This window comes from Mugil cephalus, chromosome 11, assembly GCF_022458985.1.
Source record: "Mugil cephalus isolate CIBA_MC_2020 chromosome 11, CIBA_Mcephalus_1.1, whole genome shotgun sequence".
Lineage (NCBI taxonomy): Eukaryota > Metazoa > Chordata > Actinopteri > Mugiliformes > Mugilidae > Mugil > Mugil cephalus.
In genome coordinates, this window is record NC_061780.1 from 6,393,165 (window position 1) to 6,412,181 (window position 19,017).

General features: G+C 44.0%; 1 protein-coding gene across 1 annotated transcript in view; it reads right to left on the reverse strand.

Moving 5' to 3' along the window:
- Positions 1-1,617, reverse strand: part of erfl1 (Ets2 repressor factor like 1) — a 45,542-nt gene extending 43,925 nt beyond the window's left edge. Inside the window, exon 1 of the mRNA XM_047597822.1 lies at positions 1,026-1,617. The gene's annotated coding sequence lies outside the window, so the exon portion shown is untranslated. The remainder of the gene's footprint in view (positions 1-1,025) is intronic.
- Positions 1,618-19,017: the final 17,400 nt, after the last annotated feature.

Consider the following 19,017-nt stretch of genomic DNA (forward strand, 5'->3'; position numbering starts at 1 on the left):
GTAAAACACTGAGACAACAATCTGACCGTGACCTCTTCACCATGTTCCCTTGTGATGTAACTAAAGGTGAAACAACAAAACGCTTGTAAATAAGTATATATAAGTAGTTCATAAAGTCAGTCCGAAATCCTTTCTCAGTGGCACAAAGATTTGTCTCACTTCTGTGTTTAGAAAGGGCTTCTTCACAGATAGTGAACAGACTGGGCCGTAACAATGATGTTGAAACCTTGAACTGAGTGAAATGACCTTTTCGCACAGCATCCACAAGTTTAAATGTAATCTAAAGGTAAGGGATATATAAGAAAAGTAAATGCGCTGCTACTTAGATGCCATGATATACAAAAATCGGACAACATATTCAATATGCAATACATTCTTGTGGTTTGACACCACCTTTAAAGGCATGAGTTATTGATCGGTATTAAATTTATTCTATGGGAGCATATCTACATGTATAACTGAGTACTTGAGACTACAGCTGCATGTTTATGGCCACATTTACGCATTGCTTACATTATTATTAACCAATAATAAGACACATATCATGAATAGCCCTAAAAGTCACTGGATGCTGAGATATGATCGCGACTATGCAAAGCATATCCACATGTATAGTCTCGGTTGCACAACTTTTCAGGGAGCATATCCTCGTTTGCCAAGTTTGCGCTCCACTTCTCCGGCCGCTCGTATACTTTTCATCTCAGATTTACCATCATCTTCTCTCTCAGTGATCTCGGTCCCTATAGTCGCAGTATAGGACATGCATCGCAAATCCAACACATAAACACGTTTTAAAGCATTAAACCTTTTAGGAATTGTTGCCGATCTATCTGGAGCGAGGCGTACCGCGCGCTGCTCGACAACTCTCCGGCGCACCAGCAAACATCAGTCAGTTCACGAAGGAGGTGCACATGTTTCTCTCCCGCCAGAGTGCATTCATTTTCTCACGAGAGTCTTAATTCGGACGCGTTTCTAAATTATTAATGCCACATGTCCGTAAGAGAATCGGGAAGTAGGATGCTTACCTTCACCGATGCACCTTCATTGACTTGTCCAGCAGCTCCCACACAGGTTGATGGGATCCCTGTGGACGTGCGCAGAGGGCTGGTGGTAATCGGCCAATTTAACAGATCGGACAGCGCATCCTTCCTCCCGCATTAAACTACGTTGGCGAAGAGTTACACTGGCGTTATCTATGAGTGTCAGCGTAAATGAACGCCACCCAAAAAAAAAAATATCAAGATGAGTGAGGTGAGGAAGCAGCAGAGGAGTCTGCAGCGATAGAAAAGTTATCCCCGGAGCAACAAAAAGTTGACACGAAAAAGGAAGTCCACTGCAATCTGCCACTGTCCGAAATTGGTATGATATAATTTACACGAGCAGTGCAACCAAAGTCTAAAAATGAAAGCAGATGTGTGAGGGGAGAGCGCGCGAAGGGGAGAGATCCGGGCGCACGGAGGGACGAGAGGACGAGAGCGCGGAGAGAGGGGGAGGTAAAAGAGAAGGCGCTGAGCCTGAACCTCCACCTCACATCAGCCCGACCGCATTTAAGTTTCTATCAGCTGCAGACTGTGTTCTGCACGTGTTCATGTGGACGTGAGACAGAAAATTGACCTACACAGTGAAGAGACCGCACAAGGAAAATATATGTAGGCGGGTGGTGGCCAGAAAGCGGATCGATCGGGTTATAATTTTGTCCAAAGTCGAGGGAAAATAAAGTTCATGGAGGAATGAAATTTGAAAACAGATGGCAAATCCCGTCGCCCCTAAATAAGATTCGATCTTCGGGAATGGAGTGCAGATAATATTTGGTTGGACGTTTGATGAAAATGACGGATTTTTCATTTTGGACAGGTGGGGGTAGATGGAGTGGGGGCGGGCTGGGGTGGGGAAGTGTGTGTGTGTGTGGGGGGGGGGGGCGCAGCGTGGAGGTGATAGAAGGTGGATATGATGGGTCTGGGGACAGAAACTAAACTTGGGAGAGGAGGACGCGGTGTTTTTCCCCCCTCCAGATTCATCCAAGGATCTCATCCCCTTTCTCCATTTGCCCCCTGTGCGCACACGAGACCCCCACACCTCCTCGCCCCCCCACCCCCCCGTCCCACCCCGCAAAGAGGGCGGTGGGTGAAGGGAGGAAAAGGAGAGAAAACAAGAATACCAAATAAATGAGAAATTTTCGTACAGGCCCCGCTTCCGTGCGTTCCATGCTAGCAATAACAATTAAATATCGACCGCTTTCCCGGCCGGAGAGAACCTGAGATACCCAGAGACTGCCAAGTACCGAGACCCCCCTCCCTCCCCTCCATTTCTCCCCATCTTCCACATATGCACTCACTCACTCACTCCCTCACTCACTCTCCTCCTTTTCTCGTCATCCCCTCCCTATATACCTCCTTTCCTTCTAATCCAAGTCCATCAGGCCAATCTCTTCTAATTTGGTGTATCTCATTTCTCTTGATTCCATCCCACAACCCATTTCAGGTCCCACTTTTATCATTGCCGATTTGGGGGTGGCCTCTCGGACACACTGCCATTTTCTCTCAGCGCAAGAGGACTTCCTCACACCATGCATGTTAGTTTATCAAAACCAATTACTGGATTGAAATTCACATCGTTTTCCCCCTATGTTAGAGCAAAGGCTCATTGAGCGATACTGGCTCTCTCAGCTTCAGCTTCACCCTGACAATGGATGTGTCATTTTCAGCACATCAGAGCGTCTGGTTTGGAACACAACAAGCCCACAAAGACACTTATTGACCCAACAGTGTGTTATTAAAGCATAATGCGTTTCAAATCAGCACAAATACAGACACGTGTTAAGACTGGCATTGATATTGTGCAGGCAGATCCTGACTAATCAAAACACTGAAAACTTTGTTTATGGCTCTGGGTTGCTAATGGCAAATGAGTGAGCTACGGCACAACAGACAGCGAGGAGAACTTCTTGTACTAAACTTGGTGGTAGTTTTCTCAAGTTCAGTTTTGGCAATTCTGCAGGGCCCATTGTCAAGGTGCAGCTTTCTCAATCAAAAGATGAAACGTTGAGGCAGGTCACCACAAAACCAACAAAACAGCTGAACATGACAAACTCCACTTTGGGGTACAGGTTGCTATATAATGGCAAAAGCAACTTTCCATTAGATCCACTCTCTCTTTTTTTTTCTTTTTTTTTTTTAGAACATCTCTCCTCTTACTGATCTGTTGGGTTTTCTTTATAGTATTTTATGGTGGATGAGAGAATTTTTTGGCATTTCAGTTGCGAATCCTTTGAGAATAATCAGAGAATGTAGCATCCCAGTTCGGTGGGACAGCAGTCGAAAAGATAAAACAAGTGCGGAGGGCTATATGTTTGGGGGCATTGTTTTGAAAGCTTTGGTTTGGTTGCCTGTGCAACATGAAGTTCAATAATGTAGTGCTCTATATCCAACAGGGAACAATGGAGTCTGGGGGTTTCAGACTTGAGGCCACAGGACAAACAGGCTCCATTCCTTTCCAACTGCCTCCTTTTGTTGATTGACGGGGACCCTGGATTTGTGCAGCTCGTGACAAGACTGCGAGAGGAGTGGCATTATGTCGGACTTATAAGTCTTGAGCACGCCAATGCCAACTTTCCAAACGAACCGCACAACTATCAAAAGTTTCTCCATCATTGTCGTTGTGTCTTCTCTCGCTCCTCTTTATATTTTTTTCCGCCTCAGAACTTCTCTCTGCTCGCACCCAAACCATTCAATTTCTATTTATTTCACCCCCCCTCCACACACACACGCACACCCCTGCGTCTCTCCCGCCCCCACCACCTCCTCAGCTCTCCCTTTTCACACCTCTGCGCATCTCCTCGCTCGCTATTAAAACCCATTCTTGCCGTTGTCGTCCTAATTCTCCATCCCGCCGTCTTTTCCTTTTCCCTTAGACTTCCCTCCACCTCGTTATCTCCCCCATTTGACTTTAATTAGTTAATGCATTAATTATCTACGCCCCAATACCTGCACCATTAACATAGCCTCTCCTCCCCGTGGCTCCCTCCCTGCCTCACCCCGAGGCCTCTGGACTGGAGCCGCCGCGCGGACACACGGGCGGCCGCGGACGCGCGCACACGCGCAAACACACAAACCCGCTCCCTTTCTACCCCATGCCTCTTTTTCACTCTATTTCTCGCTCTTCCACTCTTTGCCCCCTACCTATTTCCCCCCAAGTCATCTCTCTCCCCCCGTCTATCTTTCTTCTGCCCCCCTATACTCTCCTCCTTTTCTCTCTGTGCCTTGCAGTCGCCTCTGCCGGCTGGTCTCTCTCCCCGGCGACGGAATTATGAAAAATGCGCCCATCGACAGAGCGCCTCAGCTTCGATTAGCCGAGATGGGACATGACAGGCCGCGATCAATACTTATACCGTCCTATAACGTGTCAACTAATGAATCAATCTCGGCTAAATTTTCCATTTTTCAAAAGCCGACGCGAGAGACTGGAATATCCTCTTTTGTAAAGATATTATTATCGATTTCGTCGGCAATTTGACATCGGGGGTAGTTAATTCCACTCTAGAATAAAATTGAAAACACTTGAGATTGAAGTGAGAGAGGGAGAGAGAAAGAGGGAGTGAGCAAGGGAGGGGAGGGGGAGAGGAGGGAGGCAAGGGCAAGCAGGAGGGGAGGGGGAGACGGCTGTTGACTTGATAAAAGAGAATGGGAAGATGGAAGGAAGGGGAAAAGGGGCTAGGAAGAAGAGATACTAGTGGTGGTGTTGCAGAGGCAGGAGCAGTCTATCTATCTATCTATCTATCTATCTATCTATCTATCTATCTATCTATCTATCTATCTATCTATCTATCTATCTATCTATCTATCTATCTCAGGATAAGCATTAAAAACATAGAAGAGGACATTGAAAAAAAAACATAAAGAGCTTTACAATCCACTCAATAAAACCTGCTACATCTGTGAAGCTTATTCTCCTTTATTTTGTCACAGAGGCGTTGAAATAACTCTGCAGCCATTTTTGACGGCACTTCCTGTTATTTTGTCAGCGCCTACGGCACGTTTAGATGATAGATGCAAGATGCGGTGAAGAAATGTTTCTTTTCTTGAGCATCTCACATCACTGAGTAAAGGAAAAGGGAGACCTCCTGGCTAAAACAGTGTTCAGTCAAACAAGCAAAAACGAAGTTGATCAACTGCCCAGTGTTAGGGCAGGTTTTTTTCCCCCCTCATATTAACAAACTTTAACTTATGATCACGCCACTGTCCATGGGCTCGTGCGCACATCGACGTGCATGAATCGGTGTGTGTGTGTGTGTGTGTGTCGCGGCAGAGACGAGACAGAGGCAGAGAGTCAGCATGTGTGTCAGAGTGAAATATAGATGGAGGAGGCCGGTGTGTGTGAGGGTCAGCAAGGTGCAGTGTAACTGTCGACAATCACAGCCTTATTTACCTGTCAAAAACACTATCATCCCACACAGCCCCAGCCAAGCAATTTCTCCTGTCTCTTCCTCCCTCCTCTCCCTCGCTCTCTTTCTCTCCCTCTGTCCCCCTCTCTCTCTGCCTCCAATTACAACCTAGAGGGCTATTTCTCTCCAGGACAAAAACACTCCCCACAAGCCCTCCCTCTCCTTTCCGATAGCCCCTTCTCTCTCCCCATCCTTTCTACCCTTCTCTCTCCCCTTTCTCCCCACTCTCCCCCGTTCTTTTCCTCTGCTGAGAGCTGGAGAGTGGAAATGAACAAGCTGTAAACACACACCACTTATCACAGTGTATGCTGTTGTGTATTTGTTGGCGAAGGCTGGAGAGGTGAGGGCTGCGGTATATGAGGCCAGAGTTGTCGGCTACCTTACCAGACGGACAGACGTGAAATAAAGATGCACCACGGGTTGAAAGGCAGTTTGATCAATGCACCGTCGGTTGCTCGCTATACCCTTCTGCTCTGAAACCGCAACTGCCGAAATGTGCACCGTTACAGAGTATGTCGAATTTTTATAGACTCTGTCTGAATACGCCTGTGCTTTTTTTTTTTTTTTTTTTATTTACGTCGTTTGCGAGGCCCTGCTATGTGACCTTAAAGGATATAGCTGTCAATATTCTATATTTTTTCTTACTGTCCACACATCCCAAATAAAAAAAATGATCCTGCCAAACATCTGTGAATGCATCCTACTAGCAAGTATTGATCCTAAACGTGTGTGTCCATTGTCAGAAAACCCATGAAAAAGCCGGCAAGCCGGTGCGCTAGACATGTTCTCCAGTGAGTAAACTGGAGTAGTCTATATTTTGATTCAGTCCAGTCTACTTTTCCCTGGTGGTATAAATATTCTCTAAAGCCAAATTACAGTAGAAACCTCTTCTTTTTAGATATAGATTAGATTTATTTTTGACAAATGAAACTGGATACTTTAAAAATTTGGACATCAACAGCAATGTAGAGAAAATTATTATATTTATCAACAATTACCACAATATAGAATGATTCCAACTTCAATGACCAAACTGCAATTACACAATTAAAAATAGAAACTTCAAGAGTGGCACACATGACAAATTATATATTTGTAATGTTAGGGTAAGTAATGTGAATATCAGCCTCAGACAGACTTCAGAGGGAAATATTATATCGATTTACTACAGAAACAAGATGTTAAAAATGTGCGTGTGTGTCTGCCACAGCAGAGACTTAAACGAGGATTTATGAAATGCTGATTGGTTACGTGAATGTTTCGAGACTTATCAGTAATTATGGTTTTATAAAAGAAAATATTAGAAGGATTACTTGTGTGATGGCAGGCTCTATCACGTGTCATGACTTAGCGACGTAGCAGAAGGCAAAATGATCGTATTTTAAGAAAAATTATCGTACATACCCGATTTGATGTTTGACCATCTGTTAGGTCAAACATTACCTGAACCATACAGTACGGCTTATAATGCAGTTTTACCTTTAAATAAACTAGCAGCACTGTTTGTGTGCTGTGTGAAATTATTGTACATTCTGGGATTTTTGGAATTATTGATCATACAGAGGGTGATATAATCGGACAAATACGATAATTATTGTACGTCTGGAAACGCTGCGTAGTGACAGAACAGAGCAACTGCTCTGCTGTCTCCGGCTGAAAATCCACTTAGAGGGATTTCGCTGATACACGACTGCGGGACATACTTGCCTGGCCTTTTATTTCCTGAACGGTGTCTTTACACCTGTGACTGAAACATACACATGTACAAATCCACAGACACACACCCGGAGACTGATAGAAGTGCCGTCCGTCTTCCTGACTGGCTCTGTGAAAAGGCCATCTGACAAAGCCATTAACAGGGTGGTGTAATGCCTGTGTCTGTAGCAAGCTGAATGACACAAAAAGACATTTATGGGCACTGCCATGACAGGAGAAGCACTGAGACATGTGACTGACGGGACCGCTAGCTGTGTGACAGATAAAGGCGGACAGAGACGCCAACAGTGATGGAGACGAGAGACGGGACACGGATCACGTGAGAGCGAGCGGGTATCCGTGTGTTCCACAAGGCGGCCGCATAACTACACACAGGAATATGTCAACATAATTTCACTCTCTGTATTGACACTTCAGCGCCAAGTTTTTCGAATCGATCAAAAAAAGGGCCAAGATTTTACACACGAAGGGTCAAGTTTGAGCACGCGAGGCTTCCAGTTAATGGATCAGTGAGTGTTGTGGCTTAAAAAAAAGAATTTTCATTATCGGTAAGTGTTGCACTTTGCTGTAAATTATGGGGAATTTAGATGTCATTTTAGGATTTGGGGCCGAGAATAGGTGTACCACTACAAAGAGTGAAATAGAGAAGGAGCTGGAGAGAGTTGCGGACAGTAAGATGAAAAGAAAGTCAGAAGAAAAATGTAAAGTGGGAGACAGAGACAAAGCGTGAGGGCAAGAGAGAAAGTGAAAGAAAAGAAGGATGTTGAATTCAGTGTGTGTGTGTGTGTGTGTGTGTGTGTGTGTGTGTGTGTGTGTGTGAGATACGGTGTGTGCAGCCAGGGCAGCAGGCAGAGGCAGCTAAGCAGAACCAGCCAGCCCTCACAAACCAATCAGGCCTTCATTAGGCTGGGCGGGAGGGATCGATGGCCAGCCCGCATCAATTAAACAGCAACCACACTGCACTATATACACACACACACACACCTATCCCATCCACTAGCATCACCCTCACGTTCACACACCTATTCTGATACAGCATCACCAAACACATACTGTACATATGCACAAACATATCAGATCCAAAAAAACATAAGCAAAAATAAACGAGATTTAATTGTCCATTACCGTCTATGTCTTTCATAGCTTTCTCACAGACCCACACAACACCACATTTTGATAATATTCAAATACAAAAAATTGAGTCAGTATCTGTACTTACTCTCCCACATAACTTGAGTACAAAATAAAGGCTTCTGGTTTATTTCCCACAACGAAGTCGCCATAATATAAAAAAAGGTTTGTTCCATCCGTAAAAACATAGACAAAATATACTCTGTGTATGCGCCGAACTTTGCGAACTGCAGTCACACCTTAACCTGTCCACTTGCGCTTTCATCCCCGACATACACTCACGGCATCGATAACACCCAATTACACACAAGCTCACACATGGTGGTTCTTGAAAACACACAATTACAGCGCTCCGGACACACTTTTTATTAACACTCAATTACACACGCGCATAAATCACTGACGAACCGTGGGCCCAGGAGGCTGGAGAACGCCATGTGACGGATGGAGCTTTTTTCTCTTGCCACTGCCTTCACGCAAAGGACGAGAAATATTTAGACATAACGGACAGAACGGGGTATGCCACAGGCGCAGGCGGAAGGGCTGTGAGGCTACAACACCTTTTCATAGTTTGGTCTCAGCTTTAAAACATAAATGCAGGACCACTGACTTCCAACCACTGTCCCGGATGAAATGCTGTTAGGACGTGGTATCTGTTTGATATGATGATATCAAAGCTCTACGGTCTATCCCTCTACTGCTAATGCACCTTTAACTTTTCTGGGTGAGTTTATTTGGTCCCTCTAGGTGAAAAACTTTCTTTTTAGAACTAAAAACTCTCTTTTCCGACAGACTGTTGTGTCTCAATCTTGATGACTTCACTAAAATAAGATATAGCAACACCATGGACTTTTAGCAGTTCACATATGTGAACAATACAATACGCATATCCAGTAGAGTATATGACCGATGTGTTGCAGTACATAATACTGAACCTGAATCACCTTAAGAACCTTGATTTGTTACCGATATATATAGAAGCATACTGTTTATAAACTACGCACATGTATGTAGTGTTGTTGATAGTATGAAGACGTTAATGGTGCTTGTAGTGAAGGTAGTCAAGCCTATATATTCAGTTATTATTACAAATAGACAAAATATGTTGTTGTTGTTTTAATTACATTTTTAAGTCTTTGATAATACCAGTAATTCATATGGTGCACTGGTGGACTTGTAAGACAGTGGAGCAAAGAGAGAGCAGTTTAATGGGTATTACAAATCTGGCAAAGCCAAGCCTGGAAACCTGATTGTTGTTGCTAAGCTACACTGCTTTATCCATAGTGTCTTAACTCAGTTTCAGACCTGTGAAACCCAAAATGCTGCATTACACAACAATAACCTAGGAAAGAATAATATTTATGAGAAGGCTGCATAGATTTAGAGTCTTGCGGTTTTGTACAATCCTTTGGATTTATGACGGTCGCCTACTATTTAAAGCGTCACCTCCAAAGAGCAAAGCGAATGAGTGCTAGCGTTTTCTTAAATGACAGTAAGTTAAATGTGCGCGGGGAAAAGAGCATGTTTTAGAGGTGTGTAATATACTTTAAACCACCCAGGTATAAATGAGTGGTGGTGTTATTGCCTGCTGCGCTGCAGCAAAGGCAGTGTGGAGAAAATATTCAACTCTAAGATAAATGTGTCTGTATTGGGCGATTACCGGGCCATGCTTCCTGAGCCCCGCGCGTCACCTGCTCGCTGTGGCATTGACACGTCAGTCTCCCGCAGCTAACGCAATGTGACAGTGTTGAGATTATAATATCTGGCCCATATTACCGGGCATTAACGCCATTACCGCACCCCGCCCGCTCAGGTGGGCCACTCCGGGTCTGAGGGAGAGATTAGGAAATTGAGAGAAGGCGCTGTGGAAAAGAAGGGAGGAATGAATTTGAGAAAAACGGGAGATGCAGTTTAGATTCAGTAAAATGCCTCAGCAGTTGTGGGGAGAAAGGTATAAACATCTGACAATCAGACGGGGAAGATGGGGCGTTCGTCTGATTTTATGGCCCTTCAGGAGGATACGTTCAAGCAGGAACTGTGGCTTAATGTAATACTCGGTGTGGAAAGTAAACCATTTACTGAATAATGATGATGAAATCCACCATCCACATCACCAGAATACAAGCACTTGCTTGTGTGCGTGTTCAACTCGTGACAGAGGAGGGGCTGCCATGTGTTATAATAACAAAGAAGAAGGGTAAGAGGGGGCAGCCCAATTGGATAAAGCCATTCTAATAATGAACAGCTGAACAAGCACCATCACTTCACATGATTTAATGTTTACACCGTGCCACGCCTGGTTTCATATAGCTTTTCCAGGGCCTTCATTTGTTTCACCCAAAGAAAACACTTCTATTCCACAGCCTTGTTGTTTTAATTAGGGAAATTAATAAATAAGAATAAATTAATGTGGCCTCCTCGCCTCCTCCTGTACCCCCCAGAAGGGTGGCAAGCACCATCGCCTGCCTCCCTGCTTGCCTGCCTGCACGGGATGTATTTGCCTGCCATAATTAACGCTTAATAAGTAAGTGATTCATTATGATTAGTGTGCGGATTCGCCGTAATGGCCCCTCTCTGCGCTAGCAATCAGCCTCACTCTGTTTATCCACACATAAACCCCTGATCCATCTATGTCTGCGCCCCCCCATCTACATACGCGCCACTGTACTCCATTCCTCTGGTCCTGATGCTGGGCCATTTGTTGGGTTGCTGGTTGAGGTCTTTATCAATCTGAGTGTCATTAGACAAGCTGAGGAGGACGAGGAGGAGGAGGAGGAGGAGGAGGAGGAGAAGGAAGGGGCCTCATTGTCATCAAAATGTGGGGATCATCAGTAGACGGGAGGATCACTCATTTTTGCGACAGGGTTCAAATGTTGAGGTGAAAGATTTGTTTATGCAAGAAGGAATTAACATATTAGCCAGAGCAATAATAAGTTGGTTCAAAGAGGGCTCCATGTGTCAAACAATCACTCATTGTTGCTCATCAAATGAAGAATGCCAAGAATGAATTTAATTAACTCATTATCAATGTCATTTTTGGGGTAGGGCCTGGTGGGGAACTGTGTACTGCGATTCCTGTAATGTGATAAAAACTAATTTAGTTGAGGTCTCTGGGGGGCAGTTTGTTTATCGTTTTGCATTCACTTATGTCCCTCCCGACGGAGGTGTTTAATGCACCAGTGATGCAGAATTCAGAAGCAGTGATGACACTAAAAGGCCTTTGTTCCTTGAACCACTGATCAGAGCAGAAACAATGGCACATTCAAAGGATTCTGTAGCAATGGATGGTTTGGAAGTTGAAGGAAGAACAGGATTTGATTGAAAGTCATTTGCTCAGTGAAAGACTCACTGTGATGACTCTCATCATACTAGATGCGAAGTCTAAGCTCAACACCAGATAACTGTTCAAAATTGGGAGGAAATCTCACACACGTGCATTCATTTGAACAAGAAGTAATGTACATATTGGTTTGACGAATTAAAAGGAAGTACTTCGAGTAAAATCCTTCTTTCTGAAGATGGTGTGATTGGAAAGTTATAGATCGGTAGAAGCAGCACACCTATTCTCCTTCTAGCAATCCATCTAAAAGAAGCAAATATGAGACTTCAGGAGTCTGATCTTCCAGACAGTCTTCTGAGTGAATTAATTTTAACAATGATCACCACCCTCTGTAAAACAGTAATGTATTTAACCCAAATCTAATTAATATATTAATGCTTTAAAATCACCGTGAGAGTCAGATCAATTGTTATTTTTGTAACAGTGATTTAAAAGACTTTTGAAAAGTGCTGAGAATCGACGACAGAGACGTCAGATCACAAAACGCTTTCATTAACAAAAGGTGTTTTTTTTTGTTGTTTATAGATAAAGGACTTAGCGGGACTGGATAACTTTTAATTAGAGGCTCCGTGAACCAACTTCAGACATCACTGTGTACAGACTCATACAGGAATGTACATAACACACACACACACACACCCACGCGTGTGCTCCCGGCGCCTCGGCTCAGCCTGGTGGGGATCCACTCAATGAGCTTTCTCACCAACAACTGCACTTGACAGCAGCTTGCTTGAGCCATTTTGTAGCGTTTGAGAAAGGTTTGCACTCTCCCTCAGCTCTCTCTCCATCCCCCCATACCTGCTAGAATGTTCATTGCCCAGAAAATAATTTCTCTAGTCATTTCAGCGCCTTTGTGAGCGGCAATCAATTTCTCTTCTCTTCATGATGGTCCCGCGTGTGGGCACAGAAGTTTGACCTTCTCTAAGAGATCTATCAATTTATCCGTCCATCCTGCAACCTATCCATTAATGTTTTCATCTTTCCCTGTTGTTTTTTTTTTCTTCTCTCCGGCTGCTGACTGTTGGGTGGTAAAGTGGCTTTAAGCTCATGTGCTCATCAAGACCTAGCGGCTGTCTGTTTGTGCAATTATACCGCAGTCTTAGAGCTGGACTAAAATCAGCTGTTGGAGAAAATGATGGTCATTTTGACTGGGGAGAATATGCACTTGAGACAAAGGGAAGGGAAGACCATTTGGAGCATGGTGATGGTGGTGAACCCTGGGAGGGTACGGGGTCGGACGAAGGCTAAATGACATATCACATTACCAGCTAGGGGTCACCCAATTCCTCCCAATCTACTGCCAGCACTTCTGTGGCAGCAGCTCTGCTAGACACAGACCTACGCTTTTTATATCTGTCTTTTTGCATCCTTCTTCTGATCACGAATTCATCTCATCCCATAACAATCTGAACTTTTTTGTAGTGTGTAAAAAAATCATATTTCTTCACCGGAAAGCTACAAATCAAGAACTTCAGAAAAATAAATACATTCAAGTCCGCTGACATTGGTGCATTTTGTTCTGATTTTCTTCATTTTGGTTCTCAAGACACAATAAACTACACAAAATACTGATGGAAATATAAATAAATAAAGCTTGCATTGAAAGGATACAGCTTGCTTTCCCTTTCAGTCCCACTGGGAGACTGCTGACAACATAAGGGGCTTCCAAGAGGGGTCACGAACCCGGGAAGTAAAACCAGGTTAAGAAATGATGACAACTGCGTTACGTTTTCCTTTGTGCTGCAAAAAGTCAGACAACAAGGTAGTTGGAGAAATAAAAGAAGTATGAGAGACAAAAAATATTTAATTGTGGAAGTGTTTCTTAGTTTAGAGCAGCATGATAATTCATCTTTGTTGTGTTTCCATTTGGCTGTCGGATAAAAAAGAACTTTGCTTCCGCACATCTCTCTCCTTCGGCCTATTCTGCTTCATCTCACGGATCGTCCCCATCCCCTCCACCTACCCCAAATCTTTCTATTCTAATCTCTCTCCCTCACTTGTTTTCCCCTTCCCTCATTCACACTCCTCGCTCTGTCCCTTTCAATCTCTCTCTTCCTCTCGCACTCCCCCTCTCCAGCTCGCAGGACAGTATTATATATTCCAGTCTCATGCTTTGCATGATTTGGGCAATAGATGAAGCCATATCCCTCTCTCCTCTTCGGGCTCTCCCCTCCCTCTCTCTCTCGCCTTGTTGTTTAATGTTTCAATTTGGAGGAAGCAAACATTCAATCAGACAGATTAACTGTTTAATGCATGTCATCAGTCAAACTGTCTACGAGAGGGGGGCCCCTCGGCCTGGCGCTGCCTCCCCCTCCCTCAACCGCCGCTACGTCCTTCTCACTCCCCTGCTCTCCTCGTGCACACTGTCTACTCTCATATAAACCGGCCCATTCAGGCTTGAGACCAGATGCGGCGGCGGCGGCGTCTGCACGCGCACACACACACACACACACAAGTTCAAAAACACATATTTACACACGCCTACAAACATAGACATACACATGAAACATACAACGACGATCACGCGTGCACACGTGGGCTCACAGTCGTGAACGCTCATACGCGGCCGCATGCGCACGCACGGAAAAAGCCTGACATCCATATAAAGATATTCTGAATAAAGCAGAGAATGCCTTGTGACATCAGCAAAGAAAATAGAAAAGGTGTGTGTGTGTGTGTGTGTGTATTGAGGTACGTGGATTACACAAGACGTTCCATGTAATTCCAATGCCTCGACTACTGATGTGCTAAGGGACACATCCACTGATTCACTTACGATTGTGAAACTGCTTTACACAATTAAGTCATGCTCTCTTAACAGACAATACACATGCTCACGCATGCACACACTTTCTTTCCTTTCTCCCTCACACACACACACACACACATACATCCCACAGGCCAGTGGATAGGGAAATCAAAGTGACATGGAGGTAGAGCAAGGGAGAGTGAGAGATTAGAGGAAATGAAAAGAGTAAAGAGGAAAGAGGGGAAGAGGGAATGGGAGGCCAAGCGTGTTGCAGATGGAGTAGACTGTAAAATAGGGAGCGACGCCTACATGGTGCATAAACAATACTGTATGAATGCTAGTTGTGCACGGTGACATTTACAACAACAGCTAAACATAATTTGTGATATCATATATTCAACAACACTATTTGCCTGCGCGTACAATATTAATGCGTGTTGCATCTTTCTGCTCCCCGTGAACAGTATCTACACAGCTATCATCTTCGCATTACCAGTAATGGAATCACAAAACTGTATTTTCCCACTCATCGAACATTATCACCCTTTGCCAATCACCAGAAATCCCACAGTGCCTTATGCTTTTGTGAACATGACCACTCTTATACATTTTTTTTTAGCCTTACAGTTGATACGAGCACTATTTCCAACTAACCGAAGCATTTTTTCTCTTCTAAATATCTACTTGTGCGGCATCTTTAAATGCCTTTAGAATGTGGATGTGGGGTTCGTACATGTGGAGACGGCTCTGGAACTTGCAAAAGTACTTTGGGTCCTTTAAATTCATTTAGTCAGTGAATTTAACTTTATGGAACAGTTTAAGTCACAAGAAATATGCAAACTATAAACCCAGGTTAAGTTAAATAAGATCATTTCAATGGGCATGAGTAGGTCACGTAAACAGATTCACACAACATAGATGGACTTGAAACTATCAATTCAAATTAGCAATTTCATGAGGATGTTCATCCTATCACTACTTAAACAAGGAGCAGGTTTACTTATTTAATCTCCATTTAATCCCACGGTTGCTGTTTTTAGTTTTAAGTATAGTTTAATCAGCCTTGTTATTATGATTATTATTACAGACATAAGTCAGGCACAATTGTGGCTTTTGCTGCGACTAAGGTGTCTTACTACGTATAGCATATCATTGGAGACTTTATTGATTTTACTTCTCATTTAATTGCTTTTTGGAAACTCTTGTCAAAAGAAAGTGTCGGTGCTTATATATCAGAGCACAAGCACTACAGAAAAGTCCGATGCTGAGAGAGGGAGAGAGGAAAAAATCTTTAGCTTATTTGCTAATATCACACGTTTTAGTGAATGAAATGAGGATTGCATATTGACTCACATCTGGAGCAGCTAATGGTGTTACAAAGTGCCCAGTATAGCTCGTATAATGTGGGCTTCACACGCCAAAAAGCGAAAGGCTTTAGCATAAAACCATACGGCTGCTGACCAGCGGCCTCACACACAGCCCCCCCTCTGTCATTTTCCCCTCCATCCCTCTTCGTTTTACTCTCCCTCACATCCATTTTTATTTTATCTCCCGGTGCTGTGGAGCATCTCGTGTATCTCCTTCTATCCCCGACTCTCTGACCACAGCGCAGAGGGTGGCCAAACCTGGTAAGTATTGACAGGGAGCTCCAGTGACACGGAGAGAGCCAGTCAATGCCCAGACACGCAGGGCAGGGGTCAATGACAAAAGGTAGGCCGCCTGGAAAGAGGGAGCTCTGAAAGGAGGGGAAAAAGAAGAGGAGAGCGGAGGGGAACGAGGTTGATAGATGGGGAGGCACCAAAGATATGTGCCAAGATAATACACCTTTGAGGCACAAAAAACACAAGGTGAAGAAATACAGAGGGGTGTGTCAAACAAAGGGAAAGAAAAGAAAGATGTGGATGAGAAATGAATTCAAAAGGAGCGAACAAGAATATAGTTAATGACTCCTTGAAATCTTGTCACGTTAAAGGCATTCAAATAACGACGGTGTGAAACTGAGCTGAGAACCAGTAAGGTCAAAAAACAGCACCTGAAAATGCTAAAAATAAAGTGTGCACTGAATCAGTTCAATTCTAATAGGTGAGATGTGAAAGTTCAAGAAGGACTGTGAGAAGCCAGAAGAAGCCAGACTGACACGAAGATTCCTTGGAGACTGACGATGGGACAAGAGCGATAGGACGCGAGACTAGGATTAACAGACCTATAGCAGCACACACACCAACGCACACAGTGTGTATTGACACAGAGAGAACGTGTCAGTGTGTATTGAACGGCGGGGAGTAAGTGAGCCCCCTTTTCCCGCCTATTCCCTCCTCCATCTCTCCTTCTCTCTATCGGATATCAGTCCTTTCTCCTCTAATCATTTCCTTCCTTTTGGTCCTCTCTTCTTTCTAATGCAATTATCCCTCATTCGTCCTTTCTTTCCCCTTTCCCCCTCTTTCTACTACTTCCACGCTCCTAGCTGTACTTTGTTTTACATTTACATTTTTTTTCCCTTCCTTTTCCTTTTTTCCTTTGTCTCGTCAGTCATGTTCAGGCTAACAACACTGTCTCTACGATTGTCAGAAGTACTTATTGTTCCTCCTTGTTTGCACTTACCTGGCTCTCTCCATTGTTTTGATCTTTAGTGATCAGTCTCCCGCATCCTGTGTGTGTGACAACAAGGTTCTCATTAATCAATATCACTCTCCACACGCGATAACATTCTTCTCCGGGCTCCTGTAATATGGCCGAGGGAAACATACATTATACTTGGCAACAAATACAGGTGTTAGTATACACAGCCACCAATTGATGACCTGGTTTATGGCAGCTGCTCATTACCTGCATTAAGTATCTGCTCCTCTTTGTTTGCATTTGGTTTATTTTGTCCGAATGTAACACATTTTTTTTTTCCTGGACTAATTCAATCATTTTGTAGTTGTGTCGCCTAACTTGCTGGAGTTCTGCTAATTGCTGCATGTTACTTTGAAAATTCACAGATCAAAGTGCTAATTGCTAAACCTGTTTTACAGCTGAAGATTGCTGCTAATTAGCATTGTACCTACAAAGGATTGTTGCAATGTTTTAAAATGTGATCAAGTTATTTAAAGACTCTTGTATCTGTTCAATAATTATGTTACGATATTTTGTCTTTAGTTTTTAAGTCAGGGAGTCGTGCTGGCAACACAGCTGCAGAAACTGTTTGTGTTCACGTGTCTATAAATATTTTTCTTGCTTTCTTTTTAATGCTGCAGGGATAAAATCCTACAAATAACAGTACTGTCATGTGATGAAATCAGCAAATACGACGGGGGAACGTGTATAATACATCTGGAGAAACACAGGGCTCTGTAACAACGCTGAATACACAGGAATTGAGACCTGAGATTTCCTCTGCCTCAGGCTACGATCCTGTTCACACGTTCCACTCACTGTGAAGCGTCTGCGGGTTCCTTTGGTTTCAGGTGATGCTTCTGCTGGCCACATCATCGCTCCTTTGCAGCAACGGAAGAAAACGAGGCCCCTAAAGTGGGAGCAAGGGGAGAGTCATTTCTCTGGATCAGCTCCAAATCCAACAAGATACATGGCCGTTCTTGTCATATGGAGAAATAAACGACCTGTCAGTGCAATGAAATTCAGTTTTCTAGTGACAATTATGAAACCACTTGACATTTTCCGCCTAATTCATTTCTTTCAAATAAAGTAACCTAATATAAACAATAGAGGAGAAAATGGGAAGATAATATCTTCTTCACCACAATGCTGGTTCGTCTCACTGCCAAGGTGCCTTGAAACCACGTCTTAAACACACACAGGAGTAGGAACACCTGTTTGGCTAAATGCCATTAACACTGGTGGTGTGAGCAGGCGAACTTTGCCGCGAACAATTTTCAAGTCATTATATTCCTGATTCACTCCATCTCCTCAACGCGCTCTCATTTGAGGCTCTGTCTGCGGAGCTGTTCGGCTGATGTTCCCTCCTGTTCTGCAACACTTCGTTTCTCCTGCTAGGTGCGTGACAAAACAGACAAGACTCCGAGCGGAGGGGGGAGAGTGATATTTCACAACAAGCGCATTGGCAGACAACCACCTTTCCTGGCAAATTTGTGAGCCTCGCTTCCTGCATGCCCCGCGCTCGGTGCTCTGCCGGAAACAGATGGTTCCCGGAATGTCCTCGAGCAGACTTCAGAGGAGCTGCGAGTAGCCCGAGAGGCACGTGAAAGAGGGAGGGCGCGCTCTGACTCTGACACAAACTTAACTTCATCTGCTTCTCCCTACAGCTCTCAGTCTTCCAGCTCGATTGGGATACCCAACAGTGGTTCAATGGAATTGTAATGTCAAGCAGTAGAGCTTGTGAGCGGCAGCTACGGTGGCTTCATTTCCTTGTGTTTTTTTCTCTCATCAAAGAGGAAACTCCACCGCAGTTATTTGGTGATTGTTTTAATCGTAATGGTTCAGGTCAGTTATTAAATAGATGCTAAATGCACGTTTCACATTAGTTTTAATCTGAAAACTAAAAGGTTGTTTTATCTTATCTATGTCAACGCCACTGTACCCTGCTGCCACGTTTCCAACTGCTCGTGCTAAGCAGGACTTAAAACGAGGGCACCGCAAGAGCTCCAGCTAGTCTGTAATGAGTGCAGGAGCAGCGTTGAC